We start from the raw sequence: 18,256 nt of genomic DNA on the forward strand, positions 1-18,256 counted from the left end.
TATTCACTGACCTTTGGGAAGTATTTTGACATGTACATGGGTACCTTGTAGACCAGGCCCATTGCAAGTTGCTGTACTCTGTCGTCTACTCTAAGCCATCCTAGGTTGTCAAAGTGGGCAGGGGTGAGGTGGGTTCTGGGGGTAAGGTCAAGTAGTAGTCTGACCAGTTTGTTTTGTGATGTTTGTAATCTTGTCTTTAGTGCCTTTGAGGTGCTTTGGTACCATGAGGTGCAAGCATAGTCGTAGTACCCTTGAATGAGTGCTCCTGCCAGAGTCTTCAGGGTATTCTTGTTTACCAGAGAGGAGATCCGGTACAAGAATCTAGTTTGTTGGTTGACTTTTTTTATTACATTGGATGCCATTTTGTCACAGGAAAGATTTGCCTCTAGGATGGAACCCAGGTAGGTAATTTCATCTTTCCTTGTGACAATATTGTCACCCACTGTTACTGAGAAGCCGTCTGTCTTGCTGAGTTTGTTATTTTGTTGTTGTATTTTGTTGTTGTTGTGTTTATGGAATTTAATTTAGTTTTTTGCCAAACAGAATATATACAGTATAATAGTGTAATTTGTAACACAGTATTTTCGGATGCCTATGAGGTGAAACCAAGCAACTGCACACCAAACCTAATGCTGGTGCATCTGATGTGTGTCACACAGAGACCTCCAGTAAATGAGCCTGATACCCAGTACTGCCTCCTGCCTGATTCATGGTCTGGTTTTATTCTTAATCCCAGAGGGGAAACATGGTTTGCCACCAGAGCGAGTACAAATACACAAACAAGAAACAATTACATACAGTACAAAGATAAGAAGAGAGCCTCTCAACACAGAGCTAGCGGTGTTCGTTAAAGAATTTAACCGCAGCAGGAACAAAGGACCTTCTCAATCGCTCAATAGAGCATAGAGGCATCAGAAACCTATCGCTAAATGATCTTCGCAGAGCATCAAATATATTGTACAGAGGGTGGCCTTCAAAAAATTGGTGTTCAATTTAGTCCTAGTTTGCTTGGCAATAATGATCTCTAAGGAATCAGGAGGGAGGCCAATCACTGAGCCAGCATTTTTTTTTGTCCGTGATGCTGCCCCCCCAGCAGAGACAACAGCATACAACAGGACACTAGCAAGGATACCTTGGTAGAACACATGAAGAAGTGACCTGCTGATATCAAAGGATCTAAGCTTCCTCAAATGAAAAAGCAGAGACTGGGCTTTCTTGAACACAGAATCTGTGTTCTTCCAGTCCAGCTTGCTGTCCAGGTGGACACCAAGATACCTATAGAACTGGACTATCTCCATTTATGCCCCTTAATGATGACAGGAGAGACATTCACTGTCTTCCTACTGAAGTTGATGACTAACTCTTTGGTCTTTTTGATATTAAGTTCTAAAAAATTGGCATCACACCAGTGGACAAATCAATCAAGTCAATCTCCTTTTTATAGGCTTGGTCATCGCCTTTGTTGATGAGACAGATCAGAGCCGTATCATCTGAGAATTTCTGTATATGGCACATGGCCTCGCTGTGTCTGCAGTCCGCAGTAGACCTGGTCGACGAGTAAATGTAGTCGATTAGCATATTCATGATCGACGCGGCGTATTGTTAATTGTATGTGCCTTTTGCGTTGGAAATGGCAGACGTTCAAAGTCATAACATGCGAAACGTGTAATCTAACTAATGCACAGTGAATCACATTCAAATAGAATAAACTTCTCTTAGACCACTATTCGTGATTCTGCCTAGAGCCAGGACTCAGCAGTCACATAGCTTCCGTGTTTCGCTCCAGCTGGAAGCGAGGGGCTGAGCCGGATACCCACACTTTATAGTTTAGAAGCAGCTTGGCAGCTCTTAAGCCCTGCGTTCTACAGCCTGTCATAACTCCTCTTGGGAGCTGCGCTGTTTCTATGTAAACTTACTCCGCGAGCAACGGGTCCAATAATTGCGTCTTTAACATGCTTTATATCCTCGCCATTACTATATGCCAGTCGAGGTTAAATCAGTTTCATGGAGTTCTAATAGTGAGGAAAGGGGAGGTCTCCATCTCTCTTTCTCTCTGTACGTTCAATGATGATGATCAATAGTGATGCACCGATGTGAAAATTGTGGCCGATACCGATAACCGATATTAATATTGCTGTTCTGGCCGATACCGATATTTACCGATGTCGATATCTCTGTATAGAAAACACTTTTTTATGATAATCAAATAAAGAGCTATTTTCCAAAACGCATAATTTTTTTACTTTTGTAACTTATTTTCAGAAATGACTGATTTTTGAAACTATTTAAGGCCAAAACATGTAAAAAGATTTTTTTTTTTTTTTTTTTATATCGGATATCGGCCCCATCTTGATATCGGACCGATACCGATGTGTAAAAAAACGGCCATATCGGCCGATATTATATCGGCGGCCGATATATCGTGCATCACTAATGATCAATGAAGTAGCAAAAATGTACACTATAAAAACTAACTTCATAGTTGATGATAATAAATATTTCACTTCATTAGAAAAAATATTGTAACATCAGACATTAAGTCTCCTATAAGCTATTCTCCCTCTCGTGTGTGTGTGCATACATTTACTATTATGCTACTCTTTTTCACATGGATTAGGCTAATTAGCTTTAACAATCCTGATTCCTGAGCCTATTTGATTCAAAAGGAAGATATTGATTTAAATATGTATATAGTCTATATATAAAAAAAATTAAAATTAGTTAGATATTATATATTTAGGTGTTTATTTGATTATTGTTCCACTGCCTTTTATTTATTACGTTTCCACAGTTTTTTCCTCATACTTTACTAACATTTTGTACATGGTACCACAAGGTACTTTAATACAAGTACATGTTAAAAGGATGACACAAAAAGCCAGACAGAGGGCTTGTTTCCTGTTTCAGTTTATTTTATAATAAACAATCAAACTGAGAATTTTTGCCTGCCTATTTGTTTGGTGGAAACTTGATCATGAAGTTGATTTAAAAAAAAAAAAAAAAAGTAGTGCCGATGTAGCTAGCTATTTTTGCCATGTTGCTTGTAGTGTAGCTTGCTACATTTCTCTTGGGATATCTATTGTTGTAGTTGAGCTATATTTAAATCGAGAGTAACTGGTAGTGTAGCTTACTACATTTTCCAAGTAGCTTGCCCATCACATAATCCGCAAGCCACAGTAAACAAACGCGAGCCACAGTTAGGGTGACCAGGTGTCCCGCTTTTGGTTGTACTGCACAGCCATTTGACCTAATGTCCTGCATATTGAGAGGATGTCCCTCTTTTCGAAGCAACAAAAAACATGGGTCTAGCAACCCGCCTCTTGTCCACACACATTGCTCTGCTCGTTTTAACATTGCTCTCACAGAGATAAAACTGGGAACGAGGTTACTCTGCTTGTGACGCTACCTCATATCGCAGATCTGATTGGTTAGGTAGTAATTTAGGATATTTTTACATGTCTTCCAATGTTAAATAAAGGTTTATTGCACTTTGAAACGGTTTCATTGCATTATTATGCTATTATTATATTAGTAAAAAAAAAAAAAAAAGATTAATTGAAAACTTTTGGGAAATACATTTCTAAAAAATAAAAAAATCTCTCAAAACCGCAGTAATATCACTTATCGCAATAATTTCTGGGACAATTAATCGCCCAGCAAAATGTGTTATCGTGACAGGCCTAGATATGTAGATGGAAAAATAGCAATACCTTGTCTTATAGGGACTGGTACCTTATAGTTTCATTGAGCTGTAATTAACACAAGTATTCAATGACCCCGATGACATCACTGGTGACCATATTCAAACTTATTTACTCTCAATAACTGTCAAACTAAAGAAATGCAAAACTATTTAGATATTTTGGATGTGTATGATTACGTCCAAAATAAATCGGTGACGTATTTTCTGGTGACGTGCCCCTTTCAGCCACATATTGCAGTGTTTTGCGATTTATTACTGTTTTTCAACTGCAATTTACAGTCTTGAAGTTAAATATAATTTACAGCAGTCTCTACTCCCATCTAGTGGCCTAAAGCATTGCACCATAGCAGTAGAACAGGCTGTACACACCATACATCAAATAGTTTATTTTCACTTTTGGAAGACCAATGTGCAATCAACAATGATGTCTGTATTTGATTATGGAGACCGTCAGTACATGCATTCCTCTCCCTTCACCGTAAGACCCCTTTGAATCAGAGCACACTGTGTTTTATCACTGTAGTGGAGATACATTTCTCACTCACCATTGTATTAATCCGTTTGACTTAATAACCCCTACCTGTTATTGAATAAATCCCACAGGAGCCAGGGGAAGCCAGCTCTTAACCCCTGGAAACCTCCACATCAGTCATCACTCCACCAGCTCACCTGCTCCATCACACACAGCCCCACAACGCTCACCAGTGGAGAGAGACGGACACAGGGAGGATTAAGCAAGTCACCTGCAGGTGAATTTTACCTACTGGGTTTACATTTAATTCCTGTCGTTTTCCTGCAGTTTAAATGTATTTTCCTGCCTGTCGTCCTGTGTTTGTCTGGGTATTTCTGTGTAGAATAAGCGACAGCGCAGCTAAATGCTAAGGTTAGCTGGTGGTTAGCTGCTAGCTAGCCTGCTACTCTGGTCAGTGTCCACAGCACGTTTTATTATCAGTCTACCTAACCATATGACGGGTGTTTCAGAAGGCAAAAAATTACATAGTTATACAGATCATTTAGGAAAAGATGATATTTGTGATCCTTGATGTAGAATAATTTCTTGTCAGATGTTGGTTCCAGTGCATGTCGACGTCGTGCAGCCAGACCATCCGGAGATCTGTCATTATGGACCTTTGTTGTAGAGTTATTTCACCACAATGTGGTTAATGTGCTTCTTTCAAATGCTCCTGCTTAATTTCTGATATTATCAGATAACTACAGTTGTTGGTTACAAGCTATTAATGTACTCAGCCATTTACATATTTCTCTTAGATGGGGTGGCAAATTGAATGGAATTTAAATTATTTACTGACTATAAAATATGTTACATACATAGATAATGGATATATGCAGCCTCACCAGGAGGTATCATATTGTTGGACACAGTAAAGCCCAAGAGCTTCTTTTCATCGTGGTCCTTTACCTGTTGGTGTGTGTTTGACTGTGTGAGTGAGTACATGAGGACATAAGATAAGATATCATTTTATTGATCCTGCACTATTTTACGGTCTATTTTATCTTACTCTTTTTATTATTGTCTATCTAAAACTGAATCAAACCATAAACACGATGGCCTGTTGGGATGTTAGATCCTAATGTGAAACATGTTGATTTTATGTCTGCATGTGCTCATTTTATGCCTGTCTTTTTTCTGTTGTGAAGCACTTTCAGCTGCAGTCTCTGGAGACTGCAATTCGAAACTGGCCCCTGTAAATGTCCTAACACAACCCCCTCCAATGTACAGTTTCTCTGGTCTGCATCCCCTTAACAATTGTATGTATTGAGCTGTACTGTACTGTACCCATTCTGCAATCGGTTAATACAGTTTTCAATCAATCAATCAATCAATGAAAGGTGCTATACAATTATTATTATTATTATCCCCATGGGGAAATCCGGGGGGTACATCATGCATAGGTATAACGTTTATGAATTCCTACTGTAATCAAATGCTCACACCATTATTATGCATGGAGATTACATTGAGAACAATCGGAGGTACAAAGAATATAAAATAAGAGAAACAAACCGCCAGTCACAACTTCGTCCTTCAACCTAGGTGCACGGACTGCAAACAACTAGTGAGGGGAAACAATTCAGCAACTCTTTGGAGGCCGATGTTCTATGTTTCTCCCTTATATAGAACCTGGGAGGGCTAACCCCTTGGATCAAATCTGAGGTCACAAGTCTCGGGGTTATCATAGATTCAGAACTGAACTTCAATTCAAAGTGACCAAAACATCGTTCTTCCATCTCAGAAATATAGCAAAAGTACGACCATTTATTAATCAAAACGATGCTGAGAAGCTAATTCATGCATTCATATCTAGCCGGTTAGACTACTATAATGCACTTTTACAGGTCTCCCTAAGAAAACCACAGAGAGGCTTCAGTTAATCCAAAACTCTGCAGCCCGACTGCTTACTAGAACCAAAAGGAGAGAGCACATTAGTCCAGTCTTAGCTGCTCTACACTGGCTTCCTGTAACATTTAGAATGGACTTCAAGGTCCTTCTCCTTACATACAAAGCTCTAAATGGACAGGGACCTAGCTACATCGCCAACACTCTAATAAATTACACACCAGCAAGAACACTGCGATCATCAGCTGCTGGACTACTAGAGGCTCCCAGAAACAGTCAAAAGAGGATCGGTAATGCAGCCTTTATCAACTATGCCCCAAAACTATGGAACAAACTACCCCAAAACATCAGGGAAGCCAACTCGCTAGACATCTTCAAAAGACAGCTTAAAACCTATCTCTTTCTCAGGCATTTAAATGAAACATCAGGGATATCCTGACAAATTGTACTTTACCTGCACTATTCTTACCCTACCTACACTTCCTATCAAATTCATGTGTCTGTTCTATGCACTGTAATTTTAAGAGCACTGCTCTGTTGTAATTCAAAATTAACTATTTTATCACACTTTTTACTTCTGATGCACTGATCTGTTGTATGTTAAATACCCTGTTGTATGTCTGTTCTATTTTATAATTTTTAGCCTATTTTTAAACTGAATCCAACCGCACTTACTCTGTCTATTCTATTTTTATTATTTGCATTAGTGAATGAAACTGTAAACAGAGGCCTATTGGGATGCTAGATCCTAATGTGAAACACTGTGATTTACCTTACCTTGCTACCTCTATTTTTTTTTTATGCTCGCTTATGCCTGTATTTTTTACTGTTGTGAAGCACTTTGAACTCCAACTTCTGTATGAAAAGTGCTATACAAATAAAGTTTATTATTATTATATATAAAATCATAAGAAAAGCATTTTCCATTCATTGACGAGATCATCCGTGTGGCTCCGATAGGTACTTCATCCACGGCGTGTGTCGGGAGGGGAACAGGTGCGTGTTCTCTCATGACCTGGCCAACAGCAAGCCGTCCACCATCTGCAAGTTCTACCAGAGAGGAGTGTGCGCCTACAGAGACCGCTGCCGGTAGGTGGACAGTAGACAGCCTTGTGGTTGGATTTCCTTTGATCCTCATATTGCTTTACATTTACATTTAGTCATTTAGCTGACACTTTTATCCAAAGCGACTTACAAGGTCTGTACGACAAGTCATCAGGCAGGGTACAACTCTTATCAGCTGAGTAACAATGTTCATCAAAGTGTTGAGTGCTACAGTGTAGGTTAGTTTATTAGGACAAGTGTATGACAGTAAGGTTAGTTAGGATTAGATATTTTTTTGTATTTTATTTAAAAAAAATTCAGATAATGGTTGAAGAAGTGCGTCTTTAGTCGACGGCAAAAGATTGGACAGGTTTCGGCTGTCCTAACTGGGGTGGGTAGTTCATTCCACCATTGTGGGGCAAGGACTGAGAATAGGTGACTTCTCCTTGATGACCCTCCCGGAGCTCTGATAGGAGTGGGGTTGAGGCGGCCAGAAGATGCAGAGCGTAGGGGTCTTGAGGGTGTGTAGTTAGAGACCATTGACCGGAGGTAGGCGGGAGCGGTTCCCTTTGCCGCACGGTATGCCAGGTCGAGGGCCTTGAAGCGGATTTGTGCAGCAATGGGGAGCCAGTGCAGGTCCCTAAGAAGATTTCTCACTCACCATTGTATTAATCCGTTTGACTTAATAACCCCTACCTGTTATTGAATAAATCCCACAGGAGCCAGGGGAAGCCAGCTCTTAACCCCTGGAAACCTCCACATCAGTCATCACTCCACCAGCTCACCTGCTCCATCACACACAGCCCCACAACGCTCACCAGTGGAGAGAGACGGACACAGGGAGGATTAAGCAAGTCACCTGCAGGTGAATTTTACCTACGGGGTTTACATTTATTTTGTATTTTCCTGCCTGTCGTCGTGTGTTTGTTGGGGTATTTCTGTGTAGAATAAGCGACAGCGCAGCTAATGGTAAATGGACTCTATTGATATAACAGCTTTTATATCCAAAGTGCTTTACAACTTATGCCTCACATTCACCCATTCACTCACACATTCACACACCGACGGCGGAGGGAACCGTGCAAGGTGCCAACTTGGAATAGGCGCGAGTAATCGATTACTAGGGATGGGTACCGAATTCTGTACTTTTAAAGGTACCTACCGAAACACGTCGGTACTACCGAGTATCGATTCACGTGAGATCCAACGGTGCCTACTTTCGGTTATGAGAAAGGGAAAAAAAAGTCCCATGACGTCACGTTTTGTTTACCGCAAAACGAAACCGCACGTTAATGTCAACGGCACAATACATGTTTTCAAACTCTCTTTGGGTGTTTGCAATTCATGGGGACTATACTTGTCTCTGATATCTTGGTACAGTGGGCAGGTTGTTATGTCTCTGATATCTTTCTTGGTACAGTGGGCAGGTTGTTAGAAAGTGTAGCTCAGTTTCCCACCTCTGCTCTTGCTCTCTGCTACTATCTCCAAACTTCCACTCCTTTATTTTATTATGTGCTCGCGCTGCCGCGTGGGTTTTCTTTTTAGCGGTCGGCTTACTCCTTCCATATAGTTTCACATATTTGTAACTTTATTAAGCTAACGTTTGCTAATCGTCGGACATAACGTTAGCTCCGTAGGCTAAGAGTAGACAGAAGAGTAGCGGATGTGACGTCGGTAAACAAGCCACAGGCTGTTATGTAAGACCAAACACACCGCAGAGCGGGTCTTCTCCAAAGCGGGGTTGGAGCGAAAAGAACTGCTAGAATACTAATCAGCAGCAGAGTAGTTCATTGCTGCTAGATTGTTTGTTTGTTTAATCAGTTGTAAAATACTTTCTTTTATTTGTTATTTAAATATATAGATGTGTATTTGACTATCTTTTTATCAGCAGAATAGTTAATTGCTGCTAGAGTGGTTTGTTGACCCTTGTTTTATACTTGTTATTTTGTAAAATACAATACCTTTATTTATTTTGTATTTAAATATATAGATGTGTACTTTTTTGTTTGTTAAATAAACATATTTTTTTAAATAAACATAATATTTATTTAAAGATATGTGTGACTGTGTATATATATGTTCTAAATAAAATAACAAAATAACTATTTGTATAGCACCTTTCATACAGGGGATTGCAGTTCAAAGTGCTTTACATCAGTAAGATGTAAATAATAATAAAGTAATAATAATACAGTATTTATTTATTAAATATTAAGTTTTGAATTTTTTTTTACAACTGAGGTTGGTAGATTACATTTTTAGAGGCTAAAGTACCGAAAAAAAGTACCGTTGGGTACCGTTATCGATTCACAAAGAATACAAACTGAAAAAGTGCATTCCTCACAGTATCAAAAACAAATAAATAAGCTACTGAAACAAGTTCCACACAGTAACAAACTTAATTAAATTAAATAAACAAAATTAATGGCTTGCCTTATAATAATTTTCCACTAAACTACTAAAGCATTGAGGTTTCAAACTTTAAATTGTTTTAATTTCTTTTCTGAGAGAGGGAGAGAGAGGGGGGGGGAGAGACAGATATATTCACATTTGACCCTGTATTGTTATTTTTTTGGTAACTCATCTACTGTTTTTTTTTTTTTTTTTTTTTTTTTTTTTTTATTTTAATTCTGGTCGGATCAGTGGGAGATTTTTTTTATGAAGATTAGCATCTCTGCTTTCTCGCATGCGAGTCGGTTCCTTTGCTCGGTCATCACGTGTCCAGCAGCAGGAAACAAACGCTCAGAGTCAACGCTAGTGCAAGGCGCTGACAGAAATGTATGAGCAAGTTGGGCCAGGCACTCGTAACGGGACTGGCTGCTACTCCAGTATTCCAGCGGGCAACGGCTCAGCGTGGGCTCCAACAGATAGGACTGGAGCTAACAGTAAAAACAAAAGCACAGAAGCACGGGATCTAATTATGATGACGTTCTACCGGTTCCATAACACAAGTTATACAGTGTTCATAAAACATTAAAATAAAATATACACTTACGTCCGCATCCACTCTGCTGTTTTCCTGTTGTTCAGTTGCAGCATCTGTGTTTTCTTCCATGATTACCTCAAACATTCCCAACGAGTTGTTGTTGTTCTCGTCTTCCCTGGTCCTCTTTGCCGGTGGCTCGTCTGACTGGGGGCCGGGGGTGTCTGTCTCGATTTTGTGCAGCTGTTCCCGCAGCATTTCTGTAGGTTGACGTTTTGATGCGCGGCTGAAGTGTCGGTCCTTGTACCTCGGGTCCAATATCGTGGAGAGATAATACATGGGCTTTTCCTCTATGTCACCAAAACGCCTTTGGACTGCTTTTAACAGGGTCTCCTTTGTAGTTTTCACTCCGTGGTCTGTTGGGACGGTTTGTTTTAGCAGGCGTGTTAGGGCTTGGATGGAGGGGATCACGTCTGCAGTAGTGGCTGTAGCTTTGCTAATATTTCTAGTCAGCCGTTCACACGGATCGAGGATGGTCAAGATGTTTTCAACCAGGGTCCATTGGTCGGCGTTGAGTGTTGCTGGCAACTTGTATTCTACAGCATAAGCTGCGATAGCTTGCTTCTGCTTCACCAGACTCTGGAGCATGTAGAATGTACTGTTCCAACGTGTGGCCACGTTTTGTTGGCAGTCGTGATTTTGTTATTTTCAGGGCCACCATTAACTCTTCCAGGCGGGTGGTCGCTACTTGGGAGTGCTTAAAGGGGCTATGCATTGCTATTCCTAGCACTATTTGGGCAACTTTACACAATTCCTGTTGGTCTATTGAAGACATTTGTAAGTTTTTTTTCAAAAAAATGCATTGTTTTATATTTCTAATCAAGTACTCAAAACCATCATTTTTCAGCCTCAAGAAATCAGGCTGTTATGGCCTGGCTCCGCCCATAAGCACTTTGAGTGACAGTGCCACACAGTCTGCACTGGTAGAGGGAGGGAGGGAGGGGGGGGAAGAGAGAGAGAGAGAGCGAGAGAGGGAGGGGGTGGGAGAATTTTACCTACTGGGTTTACATTTAATTCCCGTCTTATTTTCCTGCCTGTCGTCGTGTTTTTTTTATTTATTTTTTAACACTGTTTATTGGTATTTATTTTTTTATCAGTTTTACAGCATCAGTTCAACAATTCAACATCAATACAAAAATAAATGCTGCCAACTGCCCCCCCCCCCTTCACCCCGAGTTACAGAAAAATAGATACAAATTACCCCCCCCCCCCCCCCCTGAAAGAAATTTTAATTAATATAAACAAAAATAAAACCAAGGCCAGACCCTCCCCCAGACTAGGACCTCAACAAATTCAATTTTTTTTTATACACAACTTGAGAATTTAGTAAACCCAGTTACACCTGTCTGAACAGGTGCCCATACTTCTATACCAAACAAATACATATCTAACGGTACATCTTTTCTCTTCAAAGAGCAAATAATAACATTTACAGTATCATTCATTGCAATATATACCCATCAGAAAGACAAAAGCGAGCATCATTAATAGCCTACATCGTCAACCTACTATGTAATCTTTTCTAAGTATTGCCTAAACCCAGCCCAGCATTTATCAAAGAGATGTGGTTTTTTTTTAAGATTGAACATTATTTTCTCTGATGCCATGTACGAAGAGATTTCACTAAGCCACATAGACATGGGGGGGGGATTCAGCACTTTTCCACAGCATGGCAATACACTTGTTCCCAGCAATCATGGCCAATTTAATGATCCGCACCTTGCTTCTCTTATCAGGAGAGATGTCAGACATGTCTCCTAATAATTCTAATTTAGGTGTACATGGGATCTCAAACCCTGTGATCTCTTTGAGAATCTCCCAAATTGAGCCCCAGTAAGGTCTCAGTTTGTTACATTCCCAGAACATGTGGAGCGGGCTACCTGTTTCAGTTGAGCACCTAGGGCAAAGGTCAGAGATAGTGTCATTCATCCTGTGAAGTCTTTCCGGCGTAAAATAGGTTCTATGGAGAATGTTAAATTGCATACGTTTATGTCGAGTGTTATATGAAAAAGATAGTGCGGACTCACATAGTGATTCCCATTCATCTTCTTCAAAGGTACAGTCCAGGTCCCGCTCCCATTTGTTCTTGGCGTTTAGGGGTATTATTTCTGTAAAGGTCAGAAATCTATTATATGTTAATGATAGGATGCCTCTAGTGTGAATAACTCCTTTTAGAATATCATCTATGAGGAGGGGTTTTGGAAGAGTGGAGTTTCCTCCCTGACGTGTACCTATGAAGTGTCTGACCTGTAGATGTTTGAAGAAATTAGAAGGTGGAAGGTGCCGTGTAACTCTTCAAAGGACATACGTATGTTATCATATATATGTATATATATATATGTTGTGTCTGTCCACTGTCTGTTACTTTGTTATTCCCCCCCCTATGTAAAGCAACCTTGGGTCCCTTGAAAGGCGCTATATAAAATGAAGTTATTATTTATCATATAGGTCCCCTAAAGTTTTGATTCCCTGAGTGTACCACTTCTTGGTGATGCCATCTCTAAGTGATTCTGGTAAAGCTGGACTGTTGTGGAAGGGAGTATTCCTGTGAAATGCAATAAAGCTACCAAGATGTGTCTGAATCTCAAACCATGTGCGTGCCGTGTGTTTAATAAATGAGTTTTATTCTATTCTTCAGGGTGTGGTACGACCGGATAAAAGGAATTCCGGCCAGCGGTACGTCCATCGTATGGCATTGTTCTATTTGTCTCCAGGCAGGGGAATTAGTCGACTCATTCTGCCAAATCCACAGAGCCCTTGTCTGTGCAGCCCAGTAGTAACGTTGGAAGTCCGGGAGTTTCAGTCCACCACACTGGGGGGAATTATATAGGGTTTTAATTTTACTTCTAGGGACCTTCCTCCTCCATATGAATGCAGATATTATCCTTTGTAATTTCTTGAAAAAGTTCTTATGTATAGATGCATAAGGTTTGAAAAAGGTAGAGACATTTAGGAAGGACGTTCATCTTAATGCAGTTCACACTTCCGATTAGCGAGAGAGGTAGCTGCATCCATCTATCTAGGTCCTTCTCCACTTTTTTAAGTAGTCCTTCCTATTTTTTGATCAGCAGCATAGTTAATTGCTGCTAGAGTGGTTTGTTTACCCTTGTTTTATACTTGTTATTTTGTAAAATACAATACCTTTATTTATTTTGTATTTAAATATATTAGGGCAAAATTAATGCTTTAACTTGAGATTAATTAAAATAATTTAAAGCATTAAAATAATATAATCTAGATTAATCTATGGAGTGAAAAATCTTCAATGTTCTGAACTTTCAGCAGTATATTTGCTTGTTCTTTTTTTTGCGAGAAACTGTATTCAAAGAAAGCTATTAAAATAGTCTTTGATACTCTCTTTGTGTTGATTTTACATTAATTTCATGATTTTATTCAAGTAAATATCTCTTACAAGCTTCCGTCTTAAGTAGAAAAATGCTATTTTTAATCTAGATTAATTACAGAAAATTGTGATATTAATTAGTTAATTATTTTTAATCTATTGACAGCACTAATATATAGATGTGTACCTTTTTTAGTTAATTTGTCAAATAAAAATATTTCTTTAATAAACATAACATTGGGGCGACTGGGTGGCGCAGTGGGTAAGGCACTCGCCACCAACGCAGGAGATACTGTTATCGAGCCCAGCTCTCTGCGTTGCTTCCGGCTTGGCCAGCCGTCGTACTAACACAATTGGGAGTGTTAGAGGGTGGGAAAGCCGGTGGGTGGGTCCTGGTCGTTGTAAACGGCGACTCCTACAGTTCGGTCGGGGCGCCTGCTTAGCGAGGAAAGGATCTAAGGGGGGTAGTGTGATCCTTCCACACGTTACACCCTCTCAGTGAGAGTCCGCGCTGCCAGGTGAAAATAAGCGGTTGATTGGCTACACATGTGTCGGAGGAAGCATGTGATAGCCTCCACTCTCCCAGACCGACTGTAGGGGGTAGAGTGCGCAGCAACCAGGAAGGGGATTGGGAATTGGCATACGACTAACATTGGGATGGGAGAAAAATAAAAAATAAAATAAACATAACTGTAGCTGAGGGGTACAATTCCCTGACTGTATTGTTAGATATGATATTTAATACCACTACCTCATGTACTTTAACTTCTGGCCACCCAGTACAAGTTCAAGTTCAAGTTCTTTAATAGTTGTCATACAGAAGTACAGAATACTTTCATACAAAATGCTTCTTACTCAGGGGAGGAAATTAGGCCACTTTACTCGCCAAATGCGAGTATTTTTTACGTTTGGCGAGTGATTCATGAAGACCACTCGCCAGTCTGGCGAGTATACAAAAAAAAAAAACATTCTGCAATCACTGCACTGGCAAACGGTGCGCGTCTTCTGAGTGCTCGCTTTAGTTGACAGTGCCACGAGAGCACTGCACAAGACCACCCGCGGACATATAATGTTTAATAAAAGTTTGCGCAGTACTGGCCAACCCGCGGACATATAATGATAAAAGTCCTGCGTTACTAGGCTAGCCATCAGGAGCACTCGCAAACGGATAACGTTAAACACAGCAGAAGATGGAAAACAGACAGACTGACCAACGGGGAACTGCATCCAACCCTAGTACAACCCTCGAGTATAAGTTACTAAGGACACATTTAAATCACAGAGGTGTAATGTTAGTCTACTGGAAATGTATACAGTGGTTAGCTTCTAGTTTTAGCGATAGCTGCTTGCTAGCTAACGTTAGCCCCGTGTGCTCAAAGCAGCCAGCTAGGTGTATCTGTTATGACTATAATGTTTCCAAAAAAGCACCGGACTACGACGTAAGGTTAGACATTTTATTTCATGCTCAAAAGCCCCTGACTTGCACATCGCAGTCACGAAAGGGGCTAGCTAAGCTCAACCAGTGCACTGTGTACAACAGCACACCAACCCAACTGACGTTACCACAACACTTGACGGTACTGTCGTAAGACCACCGTGCTGTCTTAAAGGCACAGTGTGCCTACCCAGATGCATACACAACATTGACGAGGCTTGACAACCGAGGTTCAAAGTTAACTTGATTGATTGAAAACTTTATTAACAGATTGCAGAATGGGTACAATACAGTACGGCATTTTCAATTCATCATAACATATGACATACAGATAGACTACTGCTACATCTATATATTTCACATCTATCTATACACTTCACAACATACTTCGGTTTTTTTCTTTCACTGCCCAACCCAGTCCAACCCAGCATCTTTCACTGCCCAGTTCAGCCCAACCCAGTCCAGAATAGATACCTCTTTCATGTTAATATGTTTTATGCTAATATTGTGAAGAGTAGAGATTAATGTTTTATGCTAATACATATTTTAAAGAGTAGAGACACGGTGTGATTATTTTACTATGATTGAAAATCTATTTAGACGAAGACATACAAAGAAGTAATTATCACAATTAGCGATTTTTTTTGTCTGGTAAAAAATCTGTTTGGCTGGTAAAAAAAATCAGATACTCGCCAGTTGGCTGGTAAGCCAAAAAGTTAGTTTCCTCCCCTGTTCTTACTGTTACGCTCCAGAGACTGTGCTAGACAAGATAGTATCAAATAACATAATAACATAATATAGCATGAATTTAGAAGAAGAAAATGAGGTCACAGTGTTCGGTATAGACATATGTACAATGTTCTGGGTTACCATATAATATACAATACACAATACTATGCAGTGTACTAATGTACAGTACTATCTAGTGCAAAGCAGAAATGGGATGAGGTACAATTTTAGGTACAATTTACAGTAAGGTGTACGAGTTGTAGTGCAATCCTTCATCCATAAATATAAAGTGTGGGGAGTGGGTGCTACAGTGTGTTTGTTTAAAGTGGGTGTGTGCTATAAGTGTGTGGAGTGGGTGCTACAGTGTGTTTGTTTAAAGTGAGTGTGTGCGTGTGGATGTGTGTGCTATGTGCGTTTGGTGGTTGTTGTTGTGTAGTGTTCATTCATTGTTCGTTTAGCAGCCTGATGGCCTGGGGATAGAAGCTTCTTCTGAGTCTTTCTGTGCTCGCCTTGAGACTCCTGTATCGCTTGCCTGACCGCAGCAGTTCAAAGAGGCAGTTGTTCGGGTGACTGGAGTCTTTAATGATTCTCTTAGCCTTGCCCTTGCAACGCTTGTAGTAAATGTTCTGGAGGGTGGGGAGCCCCCCTCCAATTGTGCGTTCGGCTGAACGTGTCACTCTTTGTAGTCTGCTTTGGTCTTGTGCAGTGCTATTCCCAAACCAGGAGGTGATGTTGCCGGTCAAGATGCTCTCTATTGTACATGAGTAGAAGTTCTTAAGGATCTTCTGGCTGACTTGGAACTTCCTTAGGCGCCTGAGGAAGTAGAGGCGTTGTCGTGCCTTCTTCACAACACTGTTAATGTGTGTGGTCCATGTCAAGTCCTCGGATATGTAGGCTCCGAGGTACTTAAAGCTGTTGACTCTCTCAACCGGTGCCCCGTCGATGCTGAGGGGGCTGTAGTCCTTGACCCCCGACCTCCTGAAGTCCACAATCATCTCCTTTGTTTTGCTGACGTTCAGGGAGAGGCTGTTTTCCTGGCACCATCCCGCCAGGACCTTGACCTCTTCCAGGTAGGCCCTCTCGTCGTTGGCAGAGATCAGGCCCACCACCACTGTGTCGTCAGCAAATTTGACGATTGTATTGCTACTCCGCTGAGCCACACAGTCGTGTGTGTACAGGGAGTAGAGGAGGGGACTCAGAACACAGCCCTGGGGGGCCCCTATGTTGAGGGTGATGGATGAGGAGGTGCAGTTGCCTGCTCTCACCACCTGGGGTCTGCCAGTCAGGAAGTCCAAGACCCACTGGCAGAGGTCATAGCCCAAGCCCAGGTCCCTGAGCTTGGCTATGAGTATGGAGGGGACTATGGTATTGAATGCCGAGCTGTAGTCGATGAATAGCATTCTCACATAGTTCCCCTGCCTCTTGTCCAGGTGTGATGCTGCTGTGTGCAGCACATGGGATATGGCGTCCTCCGTGGACCTGTTGGGGCGGTATGCAAATTGCAGGGGGTCCATGTTGATGGGGAGGGAGGAGCAGATGTAGCCCTTTACTAGCTTCTCGAAGCACTTCATGGCTATGGAGGTGAGAGCTACAGGGCGGTAGTCGTTGAGGCAAGCAGGCTTGGATTTTTTGGGTACAGGGATAATAGTGGACTTCTTCAGGCAGGTGGGGATGACAGCCTGTTCTAAGGACAGGTTAAATATGTCAGTGAATACTGGGGCCAGTTGGTCGGCACAGACTTTTAGGACGCGGCCGGGGATGCCGTCTGGACCTGCTGCCTTCCTGATATTCACTTTTTTAAAGGTCCGCCTCACCTCATGCTCTGTTACCCTGAACACTGCGCCTCCATCAGCAGCCGACCCCCCCCCCCCCCATTGCCGAGGCTTGTGAGCTGGTGTTGTTATTACCAGCATCAAACCTCGCATAGAAGGTATTGAGGTCATTTGCTAAGGAGATGTCACTGTTCAGTTTGAGGGAGGCGCCTTTGTAGTCTGTCATCGTTTTGAGCCCCTGCCACATAGCTCTAGAGTCAGCTTGTTCAAACTGGAGTTCAATTTTATCCCTGTAGCGTCGTTTGGCCTCTGACACAGTCCTCCTTACGTTGTATCGCGCCACCTTGTGGTCATTCATGTTGCCTGCCTCTAGGCCGTCGTTGTATGCTTTGGTGCGCTCTCTCAGAGCTTCACGGACGGATTTGTCTACCCAGGGTTTTTGATTTGGGTAAACTTTCATTTTGGTAGTGGGGATTGTTTCTTTCACCCTAGTACAAACATAGTCCAGCACTGTCTCCGTGTAGGCATTAATGTTATCTGTGTCGCGGAACACATTCCAGTCTGTGTTGTGAAACACTGACCGGATCGTATCCTCTGACGTCACATCCCATTTCTGCACCTCTCGCGAGACTACGGGAGTACTTTTAATTCTCTGTCTGTACTTTGGTGAAAGAAAAATTGATGCGTGATCTGACTTACCAAAGCCACTATCAGAATGAGCCTTGTAGCCACAAGATATAAGTATGATGAACACTTTCCCACCTGATGAAACGAACCAACACAAATGGACCAAATCGAATATTTAATACAGCAAAGGGTGTACACAATATTCACTTAATTACATTTATGATTTGAAATGTTAAGTATGCACTTTTATGGCAAATGAGT

General features: G+C 41.3%; 2 long non-coding RNA genes across 2 annotated transcripts in view; both read left to right on the forward strand.

Moving 5' to 3' along the window:
• Nucleotides 1-18,256, forward strand: part of LOC311241788 — a 587,847-nt gene that overhangs the window by 515,939 nt on the left and 53,652 nt on the right. The gene's annotated exons all lie outside the window — the stretch shown is intronic.
• On the forward strand, nt 4,312-7,965 carry LOC311241332. The gene is made up of 3 exons (XR_014620524.1): nt 4,312-4,452; nt 7,023-7,151; nt 7,826-7,965. It is a non-coding gene; the product is annotated as an uncharacterized lncRNA (long non-coding RNA).

This window comes from Notolepis coatsorum (assembly GCF_963971535.1).
Source record: "Notolepis coatsorum genome assembly, chromosome: 15".
NCBI classification, from domain to species: domain Eukaryota; kingdom Metazoa; phylum Chordata; class Actinopteri; order Aulopiformes; family Paralepididae; genus Notolepis; species Notolepis coatsorum.